Source organism: Pleurodeles waltl, chromosome 8, assembly GCF_031143425.1.
Source record: "Pleurodeles waltl isolate 20211129_DDA chromosome 8, aPleWal1.hap1.20221129, whole genome shotgun sequence".
Taxonomy (NCBI): Eukaryota; Metazoa; Chordata; class Amphibia; order Caudata; family Salamandridae; genus Pleurodeles; species Pleurodeles waltl.
In genome coordinates, this window is record NC_090447.1 from 127,634,183 (window position 1) to 127,656,522 (window position 22,340).

Consider the following 22,340-nt stretch of genomic DNA (forward strand, 5'->3'; position numbering starts at 1 on the left):
GCTCCCCTGGGAGGCAAATTTATTTTAAACCATTTCTGCCCCCTTTGGGTGCAGATCGGCCTTTTTTTGTAAGGCTCACCTGCCCCGAGGGGGGGCAGAAAGCCCACCAGACACCAGGGAAGATTTTTTTTCAAAAAAAGAGGGTGGGGTATGGTCATACCCTCACCCCCAATAAATGGGGACAAAGTTGTTCTGCCCACCAGTGGGCAGATGGGGCAATTACTCCCGATCCACACCCGGGAGGGGTAGAAAGCCTACTAGATTCAAGGGAATTAAAAAAAAATAGTGGGGTGGTGGCTACCAACCAGTATGGCCATGGTTATGCCCCCACATCAACTAAAGGGGGTAACAGTCTTCAGCTCTCCCACTGCACACTAAAAGATCTTATCCCAACGGCAAACAAGAGGACATTTGATTATTTTGGGTTTTGGTTTTACATTTGGGCCATGAGAGCTTGTCTAACTCTCAAAATCGTCCCACTTGGAACGGTGAGGGCTGCACTTTTTGGACTTTGGGACACTGCCATGTAGAAAAATCTACGAGACCTAGACACATCTGAAAACTAAACATCTGGGTGAGTCCAGGGTGGTGTGCTTCACATGCACCCCGCACCATTTTCCTACCCACAATGCCCTGCAAACCTCCAACTTTGCTTGAAATAACACATTTTCCCCACATTTTTGTGATTGAACCTTCCAGAATCTGCAGGAATCCACAAAATTCCTACCACCCAGCATTATTGCATCTATACCGATAAAAATTCTGCCCCACTTGTCGAACTAAAAACATTTTTTTCCAAACTGCTCTTTTGGACCCGCTTTGGTTCCCCATAATTTTCGGATTGTTTTTGGCACTTCCCTGTCACAGGCACTTGGCCCACCTACACAAGTGAGGTATAATTTTTATCGGGGGACAGAGGGGAACATTGGGTGGTAGGAAATTTGTGCTGGTGCAGTGATCCCACACAGAAATGTGGGAAAAATGTGATTTTTTTTAGCTAAATTTGAGGTTTGCTGAGGATTCTGGCTAAGAAAACATTGGGGGATCCACGCCAGTCACACCTCCCTGGACTCCCTCGGGTGTCTAGCTTTCAGAAATGTCTGGGTTTGGTAGGTTTCCCTAGATGGCTGCTGGGCCCAGGAACAGAAACACAGGTACCCCCACCCCCCACAAAAACAGGTCGTTTTGTATTTGATAATTTTGATGTGTCCACTTAGTGTTTTGGGGCATTTCCTGTTGCGGGCACTAGGCCTACCCACACAAGTGAGGTACCATTTTTATCGGGAGACTTGGGGGAATGCTGGGTGGAAGGACATTTTTGGCTCCTCTCAGATTCCAGGACCTTCTATCACCGAAATGTAAGGAAAAAGTGGATTTTTTGCCACATTTTGAGGTTTGCAAAGGATTCTGGGTAACAGAACCTGGTGAGAGCACCACAAGTTACCCCATCTTGGATTCTCGTAGGATCTAGTTTTCAAAAATGTGCAGTTTGGTAGGTTTCCGTAGGTGCCGGCTGAGCTAGAGGCCAAAATCCACAGGTAGGCAGTTTGCAAAAAACAGGTCTGTTTTCTTTGGGAAAAAGCGATGTGTCCATGTTGTGTTTTGGGGCATTTCCTGTCGCGGCCACTAGGCCTACCCACACAAGTGATGTACCATGTTTATTGGGAGACTTGGGGGAATGCTGGGTGGAAGGAACTTTGTGGCTCCTGCGAGATTCCAGTACTTTCTATCACTGAAATGTGAGGAAAAAGTGTTTTTTACCAAATTTTAAATTTTGCAAAGGATTCTGGGTAACAGAACCTGGTGAGAGCCCAACAAGTCACCCCATCCTAGATTCCCCTAGGTGTCTAGTTTTCACAAATGCACCGGTTTTGTAGGTTTCCCTAGTTGCCAGCTGAGCTAGAGGCCAAAATCCACAGCTAGGCACTTTCCAGGAAACATGTAAGATTTCAATGTAAAAATGTGATGTGTCCATGTTGTGTTTCCTTTTGAGGGCATTAGGCCTACCCACACAAGTGAGGTACCATTTGTATTGGGAGACTTGGGGGAACACATAATAGCAGAACAAGTGTTATTGCCCCTTGTCTTTCTCTACATTTGTTCCTTCCAAATGGAAGACAGTGTGTAAAAAAGACGTCTATTTGAGAAATGCCCTGTAATTCACATGCTAGTATGGGGACCCCGGCATTCAGAGATGTGCAAATAACCACTGCGTCTCAACACCTTATCTTGTGCCCATTTTGAAAATACAAAGGTTTTTTTGATACCTATGTTTCTATCTTTATATTTCACCAAATAAATTGCTGTATACCCAGTATACAATGAAAACCCATTGCAAGATGCAGCTCCTTTATTGGCTCTGGGTACCTAGAGTTCTTGATGAACCTACAAGTCCTATATATCCCCGCAACCAGAAGAGTCCAGCAGACATAACGGTATATTGCTTTCGAAAATCTGTCATTGCAGAAAAAAGTTACAGTGTAAAACGTGGAGAAAAATTGCTGTTTTTTTACCTCAATTTCAATATTTTTTAATTTCAGCTGTCATTTTCTGTAGGAAAACATTGTATGGTCTACATCAATGGCCCCTTGCTCAATTCAGAATGTTGTCTACTTTTTAGAAATGTTTAGCTGTCCAGCACCCATTTCTGTCACTAACTGGAAGGAGGCTAAAAGCACAGAAATAGTAAAAATGGGGTATGTCCCAGTAAAATGCCAAAATTGTGTTGAAAAATAGGGTTTTGTGATTCAAGTCTGCCTGTTCCTGGAAGCTGGAAAGATGGTGATTTTAGCACAGCAAACACCTGGTTGAGGTCATTTTCAGGGGAAAACCACACACCTTTTTCTGCAGCCCTTTTTTCCCATTTTTTTTTTTTTTTTAAACGAATTGTTTGCTGTATTTTGGCTAATTTCTTGGTCTCCCCCAGGGGAGCCCACAAACTCTGGGTACGTCTAAAATCCCTAGGATGTTGGAAAAAAAGGATGCAAATGTGACATGGGTAGCTTATGTTGACAAAATGTTATGAGGGCCTAAGCACGAACTGCCCCAAATAGTCAAAAAAAGGCCTGGCACCTGAGGGGGAAAAGGTCTGGCAGCGAAGGGGTTAACACCAACATCACCAGTGGCATAAGGAAGAGTGTCAACAAACCACAGCCTACCAAATGCTGCATTAGCACCAACATCACCAGTGCCATAAGGAACAGTGTCAACAAAATACAGTCTACCAAATGCTTTATGAAGACATGCATCCCACACAACATGGAGAAGAGTCTCAACAAACCACTGCCATCAAATGCTTCAGGAGCACCTGCAATCTGAACTACACGGGGACAGGTTACAACAAACTTTTGCTCATCATTTGCTGCATGGGCACATGCATGCCCAACTACATGGAGAGGAGTGTCAACAGACCACGGCCCATCAAATCATGCATGAGCGCCTGTAAACCCCAAATGCCAGGGAAAGAATATCCACAAATCACTAGGCCTCGAATGCTGTATGTATGAAAGACCAGACATTAGTTAATAAGACTGCATCAACCCCTCCATCCACCATAACCGCTGACTGTAGCTCTCGGTTTCTAAGCACACATGAGATAGCCTAACATGGTAATGCAACCCATGTAGACAAACTTGCTGGTTTTTAGGAATATCTCTTAATGTATGCTTGTTGATAATAACTGGACATCAACGACCCTAGGCGGGGAAACTTAAAAGCAAAATCTTATAAACAGACAGCTCTAAATAGACAGGGGGTTCAGTACTTAGCAACCAGGAATACATCTCCGGTACAAACAAGACAAGCCAGCCAGTGGAGAGGCAAAATGAATGCTGGTAAGCCAACCCCTCCTCCCCCCCCCACCCACCACCAACCCCTCTCCCCCTTCTTTAAATAAGGTGCCGCCAGGCCAGTACTTTATAAAGCGCCAGGATGTGTGGTGTTGGGAGTCTGGCCTGCAATCATCCTGTGATGCTCAATTCCAATATGTATTATAAATCTCATAATAACAATGTGTTGCCTTCTGCCGCGAATTCCAGCAATCAGGATTTCCCAGGTGTGAGCCTTACAAATAAATAAACACGAAGTTGTAGATTTAAGAGTTATGTGGCTGGGGACGGTGAGTGGGAACCCACCATGCACGGGCCACGCGGAGGTCGGACTCAGAATGGATATACGATGTAAACTGGGTGAGCTCTGTTCCCTCATTAGCCACAATTTTTTGATAACACATCTGGTGCTTTGAAGTGCTTGCCTTATTGATTTTTTATACACCTGCTTCTGGCCACCCTGCAGATCCCAGGCATTTTTAGTTGGCATTATTTGTAGGCGAAAATGTGATTGGCATTGCCATCAACGGCATCATACCATGTGCTTATTCAAGCATGGCTCCGTTATTTCAGTGTGTAAAGTGGAGTGTTTCGAAAATTACAATCTGCACCCTGACACATAGATAAATAAATTGCCCCAGTCACTAAAGGACATTAGCGAGGACATAAAAAAAGCGTGCGTCATAAATAGTTATTGTAAGGGGCCAAAAGATAAACATAAAAACAGTGGGAATTCCCAATCTCCTGGAAGAGAAACCTCGACCTTTACAACAATGCAACACGCGAGGTGCGGACGTCACGTGATTGGCAAGCCACGTGAACAATGTGAATCTACAATACAGCACAATACAGGTGGAGAACTGTGTGTGGGGGGAGGGCGGGGGTAGAACCCGGAGTCTGTTCTGAAACGGGAGACATTTCAGAAAAATCACAGCAGCAACTATTTGAAAGGGAACAAAACACACCCTAAAAACACTGGTAATGCACACAATGAACTTAAAATACATTCCCTCATCTCTGCCCTTTTGGAAATGGCTAAAAATTCACACCCCCGGCTTTTTTTGAATTAATGTCTCTTTCTGGCTTTCTGATCACTTATAAATCCTAACTGCTTAATGACGCGTCGTATGTTCTTACACAGTGAGTTTCTGGAGTCTAATTATTACCACTACCGACCACTGTCTCTTGATAACTGGCAAGTTAAGTTGAGTTCCTTGTTACCTGATGAATTCAGTGTTTCTTGTTATCTGATTAGTTCAGCTGGCGGTGAACCTCTATATAGCAGTAATAATACAAAAGAACACAGGCTGCTGATGAAACTGTGACATCACTGATACGGTTAGGTTGCATGCAGTGCTTAACTTGTAAAAAATAAGTGCTGGCGCCCTCATCAGGAGCCCACTGCTGCTTGCAACACCCGTTGACCTTTCCAGTCCTGCCACTGACAGTACCAACACTATTACTAATCCTCACTCTCCTACAAGTGTGACAATTCAGACTATTCGAACCCCAAAGCAAGAAGAATGGCTTGGACAGCAGCCATTACTAATTTTAATTGTATGTTGAATTAATAAATAACAGTTGTTGTACTAATCTCTAAATTTGACAAGCAGCGCCACCTTGTGGCAGACTGTCATAAGTGCCTGTGTTGACAACTAAGTGCCCCTGCCAAGCACTGGAAAACAACGGCTCAAATTAAGCACAAGTTGCATGGCCGAAACATTACCGTAGCAAGAAGTGCTGTAATGACACTTTCCAAAAAAGAATACAATGTTACACTTGGTGTTGAAACAATGATAACTGTTTGTGGTAAAATAACACAGACCAGCACACGTTGCATGATCTGGCTGTAACCCCCTTAACAAAGTTGTGATTTAACAGTTTGAGGTGCCATTTAATTACAACACGAAGCAGGAGTTTTGTCATGTAGCTTCATGACTAACTCAATTGTCTGATTCAACATCGCCTATTTTTAGCCCAGTTGTGAGATTTGCAGGTGTTGATTAAATCTGATAATATGGTAATTTGCTCGACTAATATGCAGTAAATCAAACATAAGCCAATGGGGATACAGTTCGGTTATGGGAAATTGCATTCCTGCAAAACCCATGCTTTGCAGCAAAAATAAGTAAACACTATGGTTTCCATAGAACTGTCCTTGGAACTCTCAACAGCAAAAACATTAGTCCACTGTGGTTGGGAGTTTGGCGGCTTCCAGCACGCGGCCCTTTCTGGTGCTGCTGGGAGCAGGTGCCCGCTAACCAGAAGTCGTAAACATAATGGCCGCTCGCAGTTCCTGCAGCAGAGGAGGCCATCTCGCAAAATCAATGGGCGACCTGACAGCGAGGCAGCATATCTGAGCAAGCAAATGGGAAACCATAAACTCTGCTATACGGAAGGCAATTATTAGTGTTACAATGGCGCTTTAACGATGTTTACTATGTTTTATGGCATAATGCACTTTACTATCAAGCAAAAAAAAAAATATATACATCTAATGATTTTCAGACTAAAGAGACTTAATCACAAGGCTCAAGCAATTTGTATTGTACAAGCAAATTGCAGGAGGTGGTGGAGATTTAGCTATTTGTATCCCTTCTTTGATTTATTTTTTTAATAAGATTTTTTTTTCTATTATTGCAGTTTATTCAGAACTTTTCCGAGCGTGAGGTGTACTACTGCCTTTATGTCAGTTAACCACGTTATTTGAAAAGGGAGATGGTGGAGGAACTATTTGCGGAGCAGATGGAAAGAATAGGTTTTGCGGCAATTGGTCACTGAGGTGGAAGAGCGTTCCAGAGGATAAGTCCCTCAATAGAGAAAGCTCGACAGACACGGCATACAGCTCATTACTGGGTGACGCACCCACAAGTTGAGTGTTATATGCTTAGTGCATGCTGGAAGGAGCACTTGGGCCATGTGTAGTGAAATGGCACAATTATGCAAAATTCACATAGGTTTGTCTTCCAACGATTGGGTTCCTGCACCTATAAAATACGATAGTACAATATAAAGTCTTTGGTAGCTTATTCTATAGAAATATAAGTGCTGCAAAATTCCAGTGACAAGTTAAATGGTAAAGACCTCATCGGTTTGTGCAGATCTTGCAGTGTCACGTGTCTTGGCAGCTTGCACTTCAAATCACCCCACCCAACCTTGTGACGTACCACAGTAGCCTGTGTGGGAGAGCAGCGATGGTGCAGCCAGGCCACTACCTTATATAGCCCCAGCCTTTCAAACAAGACCTCTCAACATGTCCTGAGCGGCTGTATCCTTTGCTTAGCCTCCTCGGATCTAAGGAAAGAACAGAAGCCTCAACTGGAGGTGATGCCCATTGATCAAGAGCGATACACCAGGGAGCCTGAGCTCATAGAGGCCAACTCTGTTGATGTTTCCATATACTTTTTTGATACAACTGCACTATTTCGATGCAATTGTACTATTCTGTTCCAATTGTACTATTTTGATACTGACTTCCTCAGTATCTCATCGGGAATAAAAAAAATGTTATTTAGACAGACCTGTTTTCCATACTAAATGTGCTTTCGGCATAACTTGTCTGCCTCCCCACTGAAATGCATCTACACACTTTGGAGCTACCAGTCTCCTCAATAAAACATGCAGCTGCAGCTGAGATCTTCTGAAACCTTCAACTGAGCTCTGCAGGGAAATCATTTAACTTCTCAAGTTGCCCTAAAATCCATAGGGTCAAATGAGACCTCATTACTCTTCCTATTGACAGGGAAATAGGAGCAAGGGCCTTCTGCCTGCTGCAGCGCGCAGTTGCATGTTTGAGATCTGATTGCTCCACGGTGGAAGCAGATGGTATACAGGTGAGATGTATGCACTCCTGCAAGTGAAGGACACAGATGACTTTAGAATTGATGTTCTATTACTCTATTGAAATGCACAAGTATGCACAGGAGTCCACCTACTGTTCTGAAACGCCGAAGGACACTAGGGGGAACCGTCTGAAACACACTCAAAATGTCCTTCTACTAGAATCAGGCCTTGACCTCTCTACTGACTGAAATGCCTAGGAGGGCAAGGACCCCGTAATTTAGATCCATTAGGAAGTGCATACAAGCGCATAGAAGACCTGATCTGTGCCTTGACTCAGAAAGCACTGGGAGCACAGGAAACGTGACCAACCGCACCCAACAGAGTTCTACATCGTTTATAAATTCTGCAGCGCCTGGATGCTCTCATGGATGATTAGTGCGCTATAGAAATCGATATAACATAACATACCATGATATTTCCTCACTAACACCAAGTCCAATCTTTCCCTCTGCAGTTCATGTTAAAGAGCAAATATTAATATCTCCTATTCAAGATCTACAACTTACTTAGGATCTGACCCTTAGACTTCTATCGAAAATATTCTAACCTCACTAGGTAGCGAGGTAATCAATGAATATCAGCTGGTTCAACAGGCATTTAAGATCCACGGATTTAAGGGCAACGAAGTGGAAACTAACAACATGTAATTCATGTGATGCTCCCCCGAGCACTAAACAACAAACGCAAGACCACCTAAGGTTTCGAAAACAGCAGAAAACAATGCCCCCCACTCATACCATATTGAGTTCCAATAGTTGTCAGAGCATTCCAATGGGAAGGTGAGGCAGGTCAATACTGTTCTAAAATCCATTTGACAGAGTTTGATTGTTTTCTTCTGATAGAAATGTCACTTTGGGCTAAAATCAATTAGGTGATCTCCAGAGGGGCTCGGACAGGAAACATCTAGATGTATGTATTGGAAAAGCAAACACAGAGGAAAGACCCAGGGCAGTACAGCAAAGCTCCCATCGGGTCATAGTTCACCAGACATGAAAAACGTGGAAGTTGTTCCTTCTCGTCGATTTCTTACATAAGTTGCTGCCAGACATTAGATTTACAAATCTGATTTATCATGTACAAGGTGAAAACTTTGCTTGTTTCTGTGTTTGTCCAATAAAGAACTCTGTGTGCTGCTGGTTTTGATACAAAAACAATGTACACACATGGTGTGTGCATTGTTGTTCAGGTCCACAGAAGCTGCTTGCTTTTTCCGATATTGCACACTTAGCCTCCTAGTGACATAATTGAAGTACACCGATGGACACTGTGAAAGAAAAGAATCCTAATGGTGAAATACTGGCTGGTATCCACTTCAGTCATTCTGGTCAAAGTTTTGCATTGGCATTACAAGTGGTTCATAATTTTGCAATGAAGATGAAGTTTTGCATGTCCCTGCTCTGCCAAAGATTGCTTCCATTGCAATGCATGCTCCGGTAACTGACGATTGATGTAAGCATGATTCATTTTATGAAACAGTCTTCTACACAATTTTGGCAAAGCTGGAAATGATGCTCGGGCAGTGCTTAATTTGTGCTTGTTGTTTCTGGTGCTGAGCACCAGCACTTATTTTTGAGGGCCGGCGCTTAGTCTTCTGCCTCAAGCATTTACTGCGAGCAACAGACACCTATGGGTGAGACGGAGGAAGAGAAAAACTAAAAAACGTCGCAAAGGTAGAAAGCAGAAAGCCACAAGAGTGAGCTGAAGGGGCAGGGAGTGGCTTTAAATGGATTGGAGAGGCCTGAGATGGATTCAGGATTACGCTGCTTCTGTATTCCGTGCTCGGACATTTAAATGCAGCAGCCGCGTGTTTAAGGGGCGGGCTTTGGGCACCGGCACACTCATGCTCCCTCATGTACCTCCCTGTCAGTCACCACTCAGGCCTCATTACACCTTGCCTGTGCCCCATGCTTACTGGCTCTATTTCACGTGCCTCCATACCCATGCTCTATGTTCCTGCTCAGCCTCCTGTGAAGCCACTATGGGCCTCATTACAACATTGGCGGGCGGCTACCGCCGACCGCCAAGCTGTAACCGCTGTGCGGCCGCACTCCCGCAGTGCCCATTTGGACATCCCCACTGGACCGGCAGGCGGAAACTTGGTTTCCGCCCGCCGGCCCAGCGGGGATGTGGGCCGCAACATGGGAGCCGGCCCAAATGGAGCCGGCGGTGTTGCGGCCGTGCGACGGGTGCAGTTGCAGTTGCACCTGTCGCGCTTTTCACTGAAGCCGCATGTGGCCCTCTCATGGGGCCCCTGCACTGCCCATGCCAGTGGCATGGGCAGTGCAGGGGCCCCCAGGGGCCCCACGACTCCCCGTACTGCCAGCCTTTTCCTGGCGGTTCAGACCACCAGAAAAAGGCTGGAGGTCGGGGACTCGTAATCCCCTGGGCAGCGCTGCAAGCAGCGCTGCCCTGGCGGATTACATCCGCCGGGGCCATTGTGGCGGAAAACCGCCGGCCCCGGCGGTGCGACCGCGGCGCTACCGCTGCGGTCAAAATACGCCGGGAGGCACCGCCAGCCTCTTGGCGGTGCTCCCGTCGTTTTGGCCCTGCGGTTGGAATACCGCCAGGGTCATAATGACCACCTATATCTTTCTGCATCGCCATCACTACAGTGACCAATCATGATTGACTCACTTCCATGCCTTAGCTAAATAAACAATGTGTGATCATAGATAATGGCCTTTCAATGTCCACCATGTGGTTCTAAAGACTTAAAAGCTCATTGTTGGACCTGGCTTTTTGACAGGGACATCCCCAAACTTTTTGCCTCCTTCCTCCTATTTTTTTCTGACCTGATGTTGTTGGCTTTTGACCTCTGAGCACTTTACCACTGCTAACCAGTGCTAAAGTGCATATGCTCTCTGTGTAAATTGTACTATTGATTGGTTTATCCATGATTGACTATTTAATTTACCTGTAAGTCCCTAGTAGAGTGCACTACATGTGCCTGGGGCATGTAGATTAAATGCTACTAGTGGGCCTGCAGCACTGGTTGTGCCACCCACCTCAGTAGCCCCTTAACCTTGTCTCAGGCCTGCCATTGCAAGGCCTGTGTGTGCAGTTTCACTGCCACTTCGACTTGGCATTTAAAAGTACTTGCCAAGCCTAGAACTCCCCTTTTTTTCTACATATAAGTCATCCCTAATGTGTGCCCTAGGTAACCCCTAGAGCAGGGTGCTGTGTAGGTAAAAGGCAGGACATGTACCTGTGTAGTTATATGTCCTGGTAGTGTAAAACTCCTAAATTCGTTTTTACACTACTGTGAGGCCTGCTCCCTTCATAGGCTAACATTGGGGCTGCCCTCATACACTGTTGAAGTGGCAGCTGCTGATCTGAAAGGAGCAGGAAGGTCATATTTAGTATGGCCAGAATGGTAATACAAAATCCTGCTGACTGGTGAAGTCGGATTTAATATTACTATTCTAGAAATGCCACTTTTAGAAAGTGAGCATTTCTTTGCACTAAAATCTTGTTGTGCCCTTCAATCCACGTCTGGCTAGGTTTAGTTGACAGCTCCTTGTGCATTCACTCAGACACACCCCAAACACAGGGTACTCAGCCTCACTTGCATACATCTGCATTTTGAATGGGTCTTCCTGGGCTGGGAGGGTGGAGGGCCTGCCCTCACACAAAGGACTGCCACACCCCCTACTGGGACTCTGGCAGACAGGATTGAGCTGAAAGGGAACTTGGTGCATTTCTTAGAGACTCTTTGAAATCACCCCCACTTCAAAGGCACAACTTAGTATAAAACAGGGCCTCTGCCCTACCTCATGAGACACTTGCTGGAGAAGAAACCGGAACCAGAAACTACATCCTGCCAAGAAGAACTGCCTGGCTGCTCAAAGGACTCACCTGTCTGCTTTCTCCAAAGGACTGCTGTCTTGCTGTTGCCCTGCTGCCTTGCTGAACTCTTGTCTGGCTGTGAAAGTGCTCTCCAAGGGCTTGGATAGAGCTTGCCTCCTGTTCCTTGAAGTCTCAGGACCAAAAAGACTTCTGCCTTTCACGTAGACGCTCCGTGCGCCGAAAATTTCGACGCACAGCTTGTTTCGCGGCGAGAAAAACGCCGCACACCGACGCTGATCAACGCGACGCCCTCGGGACGATCGAGACTTCGACGCACAACCTCGCAAGGACAAAGCCGCCCGACTTCCAAGGAGAAATCGACGCGACGCCTACCGTGAGTGCGAAACTTTGACGCACGGCCTCGCAAGGACAACGCCGCCCGACTTCCAAGGAGAAATCGACGCGACGCCTGCCGTGAGACCAAAATTTCTACGCACGGCCTCGCAAGGACAACGCCGCCCGACTTCCAAGGAGAAATCGACGCGACGCCTACCGTGAGATCGAAACTTCGACGCGCAGCCCCGCAGAACGACGCGCAGCCGGAAAATAAGCAGGAGAATCCACGCACAGACCCGGGACATCTGGTAATCCCCGCGATCCACAAAAAGAGACTGTCTGCGCGCCGGAAAACGACGCCCGACTTCCCCGCGTGGAAAAGAACGACGCAAGTCTGTGTGTGCTGAGGAGAAATCGACGCACACACCCCTTTTTCCACGCATCTCTTCTCCTGTGGCCCTCTGAGGAGATTTCCCACCAGAAACCAGGTACTCTGTGCTTGAAAGACACTTTATTGCTTTTTAAAAGACTTAAAGACACTTAATATCACTTTTCAGTGATATCTTTACAAATTCGTATTGCAACTTTGATCGTTTTGACCTACAAGTATCCAGATAAATATTCTATATTTTTCTAAACACTGTGTGGTGTATTTTTGTGGTGTTATACTATGGTGTTGTATGATTTATTGCACAAATGCTTTACACATTGCCTTCTAAGTTAAGCCTGACTGCTCGTGCCAAGCTACCGGAGGGTGAGCACAGGCTGATTTTGGATTGTGTGTGACTTACCCTGACTAGAGTGAGGGTTCTTGCTTGGACAGAGGGCAACCTAACTGCCAACCAAAAACCCCATTTCTAACATTGGTGATCAGCGGTGAGGATAGGACTTGTGTTTGTGCAGTGACATACAGTAGCTAAGTATTTCACTACCTACCCACAGTTGAAGGTCAACTTGATTTTTTATCTCTTTTTTGACTTTTGGTCTCTGATGTCCTCCTGGATATACTATTGATATTTTGGACTTTGGATTTTGGTTTTTGCTGGTAAGATCCTATCAGAATGGGATCGCTTACCTACTTATTCTTTTTGCCTACTGACCACCTCACTAAGGCTGACCTAAGGAAGCTTTGCAGAGAATGTGGCCTTCCTGTAGCAAAGAGATCTACTAAAGCAGAGATGCTACATGCCTACATAGTCTGGGAGGAAGACAGATGGGCAGAGAGAGAGGCAGCAAGAAACCAAATGACTAAGTACCCCTCAGAGGAGGAGGAGGACGACTCAGATGAGGAAAGAGACCCAGTGAAAAAAGAATGGCTCATGGCTCAAGCACGGTGGATGGAAGAGCTAGATGAGTTTATTGAAAGGGCTGAGGCAGCAAGTCTCTTAGCCCTGGAAGAAGAAAAGATTGCAGCTCAAGAGCTGAGCTGTAAAGAGCTGAAACTGGAGGCCGGAAGGGCTGAGTCCAGTTCAGATGGTGGCAGCAAAAATCTTGCATCTAGTACTGCTGAAGAAGGGCACAAGCCCAGAGATGTGGTACCCAACTTAAAGAAGAGAGTTGACACACCCCAGGCGGTTCAAGGGTATGAGGTAGTTCCCGTTATGCACAGGGTCCCTGAGAAGGATTGGGGAACTGGCACAGGGAGTCATATTCCTACTGGGGGGAGGGACACTTTACTGACTCTAGCAGAGAGTGACAGAGAAAAGGGTTCCCCCCTGGTGGACGTCCTGGATATAGAGTGTAGAGACATCCCAGAAGAGTTTGGGTTGAGTGTCAGGGACAGACAGATACTGTCTCACCAGTCTCAGGAGGGTGAAGTAGAGTGCTTTTCCAAGGTTGAGTTACTGGGTGGTTGGGTGAAGGGTACTGTGGTTAATACATGTGAAGGGCAGAGTGATGTAATTGCTGGAGAGCATATGTCTGGTCCTTATTTTCCAGAGCTACGCCAACACCAGGTGGAGTGTGAGTTCTCTGACCCCAGGGAACTTACAGTGGAGGCAGACTTTTGGGTGAGTACCAGAGAGTCTGAAGAGGCATTTGGGGGTGCTCCTGAAGGGAGTGGTCTAGGTGGTTCCCGACCAAGTGAGGTGGGAGAGGATTGTAGTGTCCCAGGTAGGTCTCAGAGCCTAACCTGTACCGTAGGGCTACCTTTTGAGGGAAGCCCCGCAGTGTCAGAAGAACTTGGGGGGATGACTGTAGACAGCATCCCAACAGTTCTGGTGTCTGGCAGTACCACTCCTAGTGAGGGGGTGCAGAAGTCCAGACATAGGGTTGAGAGGGGGTGGCCGACCCCAGTGGAGGATCTTGAAAGTCAGGGGTCAGCTCTGAGAGCAGAGCCCCCCAGGAATGACCCAGGTGAAACCGTTTCAGGTTTGGGGGAAACCCAGACTCTGCCGGATGGGCAGAGGTCGGGAGACCTGCGCCAACCAGACTCTTGTGTGGCCCTTGGGGACGGCGTGTCCCTTGTGGGGGGTGAGAGTGCCCCCCAGGAAGTCCTGGCATGCCAGGCAAAGATTCAACCTCAGGGTGGTGACTCTGGGTTGGATAACCGGGTTCAGAGGTTAAACTTTGACCTGGTGGGGGGTAGATGTGCCCCCCAGAAAGTCCTGGAATGCCAGGCAATGGTTCAACCTCAGGGTGGTGACTCTGGGTTGGCTTACCAGGTGAAGAGGTCAAACTCTGACCGGGTGGGAGGTAGGTGTGCCTCCCAAGAAGTCCTGCTGTGCCAGGCAATTGTCCAACCTCAGGGTGTTGACGCTGGGTTGGATGGTCAGGTTCAGAGGTTAAACTCTGACCTGGTGGGGGGTAGGTGTGCCCCCCAGAAAGTCCTGGCGTGCCAGGCAGTTGTCCAACCTCAGGGTGTCGACTCTGGGTTGGATGGCCAGGTTCAGAGGTTAAACTCTGACCTGGTGGGAGGTAGGTGTGCCTCCCAGAAAGTCCTGGGGTGCCAGGCAATTGCCCAACCTCAGGGTGGTGACTCTGGGTTGGCTAACCAGGTTCAGAGGTCAAACTCTGACCTGGTGGGGGGTAGGTGTGCCCCCCAGAAAGTCCTGGTATACCAGGCAATGGTTCAACCTCGGGGTGGTGACCCTGGGTTGGAGAACCAGGCTCAGAGGTTAAACTCTGACCTGGTGGGAGGTAGGTGTGCCTCCCTGAAAGTCCTGGCCTGCCAGGCAATGGTTCAACCTCAGGGTGGTGACTCTGGGTTGGATATCCCGGTTCAGAGGTTAACCTCTGACCTGGTGGGGGGTAGGTGTGCCCCCCAGAAAGCCCTGGTGTACCAGGCAGTTGTCCAACCTCAGGATGGTGACCCTAGGTTGGAGAACCAGGTTCAGAGGTTAAACTCTGACCTGGTGGGAGGTAGGTGTGCCTCCCAGAAAGTCCTGGTGCGCCAGGCAATTGTTCAACTTCAGGGTGGTGACTCTGAGTTGAATGGTCAGGTGCAGAGGTTAAACTCTGACCTGGTGGAGGGTCAGTGTGCCCTCCAGGAAGTCCTGGTGTGCCAGGCAATTGTTCAACTTCAGGGTGGTGACTCTGAGTTGAATGGTCAGGTGCAGAGGTTAAACTCTGACCTGGTGGAGGGTCAGGGTGCCCTCCAGGAAGTCCTGGCGTGCCAGGCAATTGTTCAACTTCAGGGTGGTGACTCTGAGTTGAATGGGCAGGTGCAGAGGTTAAACTCTGACCTGGTGGGGGGTAGGTGTGCCTCCCAGGAAGTCCTGGTTTGCCAGGCAGTGATCCAGTCTGAGGGTACAGACCCTGGGCTGGAAGACCAGGTTCAGGGTGTCCCCCCGGACCTGGAGGGAGGGGCTACTGATAACAGTGCCCCTACCATGTTGTCTTCTGAGGAGGCCACTCCTAGTTGGAGGGTGCTGGACCCCAGAAGGGAGGGCAGGGGGAGGGAAGCCTCACCCCGGGCCCTAGTCCAACCTGAAGGTACAGGCCCCAGGTTGGAGGGCCAGTGGCAGGTTAACAGCCCTGCACTGGTGGAGGAATGGTACAGGGTGACTTCTGTAAGCACCCTGACCATGTTGGACCCTGGGGGTACCGCTCCAGGAGGGAGGGTACAAAGCCCCAGAGGGGAGGACCAGGTTCAGGCTGTCATCCCTGACCTGGTGGAAGGGAGAGTGGTTAAAGGGTGCCCAGCACCTGGGGCTACCGCCCCCCACTCTCCACAGCCACAGTGGTTGGAGAGCTTTGAGAGGCCTGGGGCCTGGCTCTCATCCCTGGCAGCTGTCAGTAATCACTGTGGCTTGCTGTCCGGGGGGACAAAGTTATCCCTGGGGAGGGGACAAGTGTCACACCCCAGGGGTAGAGTGGGCAACACCACTATGTTGGTCATGGTGGTACTATCCTGCTCCTGGGATACATCTGTGAGCAAAGTAAGGTTAGGTGCTACACAGATGAGATCCGCAGGAAAGGAGAAAGGTTCCCCATGGATGGGCTTAGTGGGCCCTGAGAGTATGGACAGAGGGATCCAATGGGAGTCAGGAAGGCGAAGAACTGGAGCATGCCCCTGCTGTTGTGGGCCTGGGTCCTTGTTCTGTCGCCTCAAACAGGGAAGTACATCAGGATAGTGATTGTTCTCCCCTGGCTTTAGGCTGGTGGGGGGTCATGTTGGACCTGGCTTTTTGACAGGGACATCCCCAAACTTTTTGCCTCCTTCCTCCTATTTTTTTCTGACCTGATGTTGTTGGCTTTTGACCTCTGAGCACTTTACCACTGCTAACCAGTGCTAAAGTGCATATGCTCTCTGTGTAAATTGTACTATCGATTGGTTTATCCATGATTGACTATTTAATTTACCTGTAAGTCCCTAGTAGAGTGCACTACATGTGCCTGGGGCATGTAGATTAAATGCTACTAGTGGGCCTGCAGCACTGGTTGTGCCACCCACCTCAGTAGCCCCTTAACCTTGTCTCAGGCCTGCCATTGCAAGGCCTGTGTGTGCAGTTTCACTGCCACTTCGACTTGGCATTTAAAAGTACTTGCCAAGCCTAGAACTCCCCTTTTTTTCTACATATAAGTCATCCCTAATGTGTGCCCTAGGTAACCCCTAGAGCAGGGTGCTGTGTAGGTAAAAGGCAGGACATGTACCTGTGTAGTTATATGTCCTGGTAGTGTAAAACTCCTAAATTCGTTTTTACACTACTGTGAGGCCTGCTCCCTTCATAGGCTAACATTGGGGCTGCCCTCATACACTGTTGAAGTGGCAGCTGCTGATCTGAAAGGAGCAGGAAGGTCATATTTAGTATGGCCAGAATGGTAATACAAAATCCTGCTGACTGGTGAAGTCGGATTTAATATTACTATTCTAGAAATGCCACTTTTAGAAAGTGAGCATTTCTTTGCACTAAAATCTTGTTGTGCCCTTCAATCCACGTCTGGCTAGGTTTAGTTGACAGCTCCTTGTGCATTCACTCAGACACACCCCAAACACAGGGTACTCAGCCTCACTTGCATACATCTGCATTTTGAATGGGTCTTCTTGGGCTGGGAGGGTGGAGGGCCTGCCCTCACACAAAGGACTGCCACACCCCCTACTGGGACTCTGGCAGACAGGATTGAGCTGAAAGGGAACTTGGTGCATTTCTTAGAGACTCTTTGAAATCACCCCCACTTCAAAGGCACAACTTAGTATAAAACAGGGCCTCTGCCCTACCTCATGAGACATTTGCTGGAGAAGAAACCGGAACCAGAAACTACATCCTGCCAAGAAGAACTGCCTGGCTGCTCAAAGGACTCACCTGTCTGCTTTCTCCAAAGGACTGCTGTCTTGCTGTTGCCCTGCTGCCTTGCTGAACTCTTGTCTGGCTGTGAAAGTGCTCTCCAAGGGCTTGGATAGAGCTTGCCTCCTGTTCCTTGAAGTCTCAGGACCAAAAAGACTTCTGCCTTTCACGTGGACGCTCCGTGCGCCGAAAATTTCGGCGCACAGCTTGTTTCGCGGCAAGAAAAACGCCGCACACCGACGCTGATCAACGCGACGCCCTCGGGACGATCGAGACTTCGACGCACAACCTCGCAAGGACAAAGCCGCCCGACTTCCAAGGAGAAATCGACGCGACGCCTACCGTGAGTGCGAAACTTTGACGCACGGCCTCGCAAGGACAACGCCGCCCGACTTCCAAGGAGAAATCGACGCGACGCCTGCCGTGAGACCAAAATTTCTACGCACGGCCTCGCAAGGACAACGCCGCCCGACTTCCAAGGAGAAATCGACGCGACGCCTACCGTGAGATCGAAACTTCGACGCGCAGCCCCGCAGAACGACGCGCAGCCGGAAAATAAGCAGGAGAATCCACGCACAGACCCGGGACATCTGGTAATCCCCGCGATCCACAAAAAGAGACTGTCTGCGCGCCGGAAAACGACGCCCGACTTCCCCGCGTGGAAAAGAACGACGCAAGTCTGTGTGTGCTGAGGAGAAATCGACGCACACACCCCTTTTTCCACGCATCTCTTCTCCTGTGGCCCTCTGAGGAGATTTCCCACCAGAAACCAGGTACTCTATGCTTGAAAGACACTTTATTGCTTTTTAAAAGACTTAAAGACACTTAATATCACTTTTCAGTGATATCTTTACAAATTCGTATTGCAACTTTGATCGTTTTGACCTACAAGTATCCAGATAAATATTCTATATTTTTCTAAACACTGTGTGGTGTATTTTTGTGGTGTTATACTATGGTGTTGTATGATTTATTGCACAAATGCTTTACACATTGCCTTCTAAGTTAAGCCTGACTGCTCGTGCCAAGCTACCGGAGGGTGAGCACAGGCTGATTTTGGATTGTGTGTGACTTACCCTGACTAGAGTGAGGGTTCTTGCTTGGACAGAGGGCAACCTAACTGCCAACCAAAAACCCCATTTCTAACACTCATGCACCTATGGGTTAAATGGTTTGCACCACACCCAACATGTGCATGTGGAAAAAACATGTCATCAGCGATAGCATCAAATGAACAGGCTTGGGTTTAAATGCCCAGGTCCAGCCTCAAAACGGGCAGATATAGATGTGTCTACTTCAATGAAGCCTCATTTCCCACGTGCAGTCTTACATTGCACTTTTATAGGCTCATTTGTAGCAGTGCAGCCTCACAATGTGCAGGTACAGCCTCACAATGTGCAGGTAGGGCCTTATAATCCCCGTCCAGTGACAGACGCATTTGGCTGGTACGGCCCATCCAAACCTACTCTTACTTTAAAGCTCCTGCCCTGGATAAGCAGGAGACCAGAATAATTGGTCCAAGTGGCAGTGAGTCATATTTTCGCCTGGTGTAGACTGTACCTACGCATGGAAATGTGCCACACCTTCCTTCTCCATAGTACCACATTGTGCTGTTTGGTCACTCTGCATTTCCTGATGGCGGCACACCGTCTCATGGCACATTGCTGTACCACGTCTCTTCATGGGGGCAAGCATCAGTCACTGAACGGTGTGGTACAACACCACAGCAGTGTGCCGATTCTTCCATCTGACACGGCAGGGGGTGTAATAATAACCGCCTGTGCCCGCCCTCTCACCAACAATGCCAAGAAGTGAAATGAGAGCCAAGTGCTAGAATCTCCCACACCCAGACTACTCTCTAGCCCCTGAGCAGGTTCTATTTGCTGCTGGGGATTGGGTAAAGGGCAGTGAACAAAAAAGTAAACATAGCTTTTAGGGTGCCATGTTTGCTCTCTGGTTCTGGCATTGCCACCAGGACCACTGAACTAGAGGCTGCAAGGTTGGCACCAGGGGTGTACAGAACATAAGAGTGGCCACAGATGGAATCCTGGTTGCTTCCTAGTTGACGTCACTGTGAGCATAACTTTTTAACATTCAGCATGCACTCCCCCCTTACTACATCCATGTAAAGGCGCCATTGATGACTCAGTTCAATGCATGAACTCCTTTTCCTGGATCTTCTGATGAGGTCACCTTTGAGGACAGTTATTAAAACAAATTATTTTTTTCTATGTCAGCGAACATTAGTTGGCATCCCTAGCACCTATTGTGAAAATGGCTACGTTGGAAGAGCAGGAAATGGTTGCCCTAACTATTTTCATGGACCGCATCCCTTTGATCTTTTCATCACCATCTCCCGCGGGAAGGCTCTACCTTAATTTTCATCTGTACCTAAAATGGAAAGTAATGAAATAGGCGCCATGGGATTCACACCATGTTCAGCCTTAGGCAACAGGGAAAAGGGAAAAATGATACATTTCAATTTCTATTTTTGCGTCCTCATTAGTAGCAAAATTACAGTGTAAAATGACTGGGGCTAATTGATTAAAAGTCCACAAGAGAATACGGAAGGAATACAAAAACCTTGTAGATAAATGTTCAAGGTGGGGAAAGGATATCTTTGTACCCTTGAAACTTTCTCTTAAGTTTCCAGGCTTTCCATTTTCAATGCTTTCTTTGCTTATGTCACTCACATTCAGTTCTGAGTGAGGGGACATCAGTGCGACTGTATGAAAGGGCTCAGCTTGTCACTGCATGTGGGACTTCACCCCAAAGTAATCAGCAGCGCAGCTCGTGCAGTGTGGCTCTTGTAAGGGTTGTGCTGGTAGGAGAAACTCCCTGGAGGACAAGCTGCGATCCAACAATGATCATACCTATGGAAGTGGTTAGGTGCCCTACATGATTGTAAAAATAAGGTTTTTCAAAGAAAGGGCATGCAGCTCCACCAGCTAGAGATTCCCAGATCTGAGTGATCTCGCTGAAGGTGTAGGTGATCTCCAGAATGAGTAGCGGTGTCCATCCTGGGTTCGGTCCAGCACATGCCTCATTTAGGGCCATATGTACGAACACTTTTTCCCATAGACACAGAATGGGTAAAAACCTTTGCTACAACTGGCCCTTAATGAATATATCTTTTTTTTGGCAGGTTTTGATGGAGTTCTAGCTTGCAGTTTTCGTTGTGCTTTGGCAAAGCCGGGATGCAAGCATCCCCATCCATCTACATTTGAGGAACATCTCAGGTATCTCTGCTAAGGCATATATCATGTTTTTAAACAGTGACACTTCTACGTGTCCAGAACTGTATGAGTGAATTTCCTACATCAAGGTGGTTCTGTGCGCCTTGGCTGTCTCTGTGGGTCCTATGCCAAGTGACAGGAACTACACACTCCAGCTTTTGTATTTATACTTGCTCTTGACGCGTGCAGCCACCGCCTCTCTTCTACTAGCTGTTTAATGTGTTTTTGGCTTGCTATTTTACGACATTCAGCATTTAAATATTCAGACTTCCAGAATGCATACGCCGCACAATCGTCCTCATTCGGTATTCAGCTTCCTACTGTTGTAGTCGTAGAGTGCTCAGTTAATGCTTTCTCTCTCTCCATCTTCTCTTTAGGATGCTGAGAAGCCTTGCAGAATTGATCAGGTGCGGGCCATCCTGCAGCTGTGCCTCTCCACAACTCTTCTTCCAGATTCCTAAAGGTCGCTGGCTTTCAATATTCAGAAAACATGCACATACTGCAACAAGACAGTGCTACAACACCCTCCCTTGCCTTCTTGAATGCACTGAATATCCAATAAGCAGAGCTGCACATTGCATCTGCCTAGCACTTGGAGGGAGTGACAGGGAAGAAGGGGGGTTACAAAGGAACAGGTAGGGTATCTATTCTACCTCCAGTCCTCACAATCTCTTGATTGCAGTCCAGATCCAGTGTACAAGTCTACGCCCTATGTTGGCATCCAGTGGCGCGGTGAATGTGCCTGCTCCATTTGCTGTTTTGCAGGTAGTGTCTTCTGTTGATGTAAGAGGCAATATAACCAGGGATGGCCAGGAAGCTTTATGGGACAATGTGGTCGAAGCACAAATTATGTATGGTGCCAGGCTCTCTTCGGCTGTCAGGTTAAGGGATGAAGCTCATGTGTCAGGTGGTAAGAGAGGAGGAACAAATAAGGGACGGGGAGAACTGTGGCTAACAGTTTTCTGTTATTAAGCCGTCTTGCTTCCCAGTAGTGTCCTCCCATCAGGCCACGCGGAGAGGACCAGATTCTGGAGATGAAGACATCTGAGTGTCTTCTACAGTCTTGTCCAATCTGGGGTGGAGGCAGTTTATGGGTGGTGTGCATGCAGTTCACCACTTTTGTCTTTAAAGATGGGCCCTTGTGGTTAGCATTCTCAGTCCATTTCCACAGAATTGCACAGTGTGAGAGGCTCAATTAGTTAGTCTCACTCACAGTAAAAAATCAAAACCAGGTAGTCCAAAAGGGAAAAATGCAGGGGTATTAAATGGGAGGAACCCACTTTGTAACAACTTCCATGCCATAATCTGTGCTGTTGAACATTGTGTTTTGCTATGTGATTCTGTTACCAGATTGACTTGTGTTATTCTGCGCTAGTCTCTACTTTGCTGTGTTGTATCACGATGTGCTGTTCAAAACTATCATCTGTGATACTGTACATTACGTTATGTTAAGGAGTTGTTGGGTTGGGCTGAGTTATGTTATGCTATGTCATGTTATGCTATTTCATGCTATAGCCTGCCTGCATTGTTCTACATTATGTTATTGATAGATTGAATTGTGCTATGTCATGCTATGTTATGATGTC

The 22,340-nt window shown here is 47.5% G+C and overlaps 1 protein-coding gene and 1 long non-coding RNA gene across 4 annotated transcripts in view; one reads left to right on the forward strand and one right to left on the reverse strand.

Annotated features, from left to right (window-relative positions):
* Nucleotides 1–22,340, reverse strand: part of TENM4 (teneurin transmembrane protein 4) — a 1,476,030-nt gene that overhangs the window by 726,886 nt on the left and 726,804 nt on the right. The gene's annotated exons all lie outside the window — the stretch shown is intronic.
* Nucleotides 20,662–22,340, forward strand: part of LOC138249813 (uncharacterized) — a 42,451-nt gene continuing 40,772 nt past the window's right edge. Inside the window, exons 1-2 of the long non-coding RNA XR_011194846.1 lie at nucleotides 20,662–20,757; nucleotides 21,132–21,389. This is a non-coding gene — a long non-coding RNA (uncharacterized lncRNA). The remainder of the gene's footprint in view (nucleotides 20,758–21,131; nucleotides 21,390–22,340) is intronic.